Genomic DNA, 1,019 nt, shown 5'->3' on the forward strand with positions numbered 1-1,019 from the left:
ACACAGAACGCTGAATCGCAACGCTTGACGCAGAGCACTCCTTTAGCATGCGAGAGGTAAAGGAATGGATATTTCGTCGTCCACTCTGCTTCTGCCTCAGATAACGCTGGTTGCGCTTCGGTGAACTAGCAGCTTATCCGTCTCTCGTCTTGTTAAAGAATTCCTACCGTAAAAACCTGAATTCGATATACTGCGCAGGTGGGGTGGGAAACGAATATAGCACAATTCCTCAACAAGTGTTTTCCATCTTTGTTGCTTCACAGGATATTTGCAGATATCCACCACCACTCCTAGAATAACATGCGCTGTACTCAGAGGCCAACAAGCAGGGGACCTGACGCGAAGGGAGAGATACCATCAATTAAAAAGCAGGATGCACAAATGAAAGGAATATATGGGAAAAGAACGAGCCATTTTCTCCATGCTGACAGATCCGCAACGACCACACCAGCGGCTGCACAGAACGCCGAAGCACCAATTCCCATGCCTAGAGGGGAAACAGATATATCCGTCACGACGAGTACCTGGCGGCTTGCCCATTTTGCTGGCATCCCGTACACCGTAGAGGGAAGCTCCGATGTAGGCCGAAGGTGCATTTCCCCATAACTGCAACACCAACTCAGCACGCGTGACGCGCCGCCTAGAAAATGCCGCGCCCATGAGCCGCATTCATGGTTAGCCTATGTTGAGCTTCAGCTGATCACAGCGAAGACTATATTGACGCTTCATGTGTTGTGAAACTGTAGAGAACAATCAGCTTGCCGATGCCGTCTACGGACGGTCTAATCTCCACGGCTACGGTGTACGTAGAGCCTGGGGTGCTCTCCTCAAGCCCTTCTCAACGGCATCTGCTCTATGGACTATCGTGTGCATAATTCGTGTGTCTAACTCGAAATCCACGAGGGTCCCAACAACACCCCAGAACTATCACATCGAGGAAGTTAGAACAAACGCGGAGGCACTCTCCGCCTAACAGATTCTCCACAGGCTTCATTTCTAAATGTAGCTCATCGCTCCCG

This window comes from Eimeria mitis, genomic scaffold, assembly GCF_000499745.2.
Source record: "Eimeria mitis Houghton genomic scaffold, Emh_scaff1524, whole genome shotgun sequence".
Classification (NCBI taxonomy): Eukaryota; Apicomplexa; class Conoidasida; order Eucoccidiorida; family Eimeriidae; genus Eimeria; species Eimeria mitis.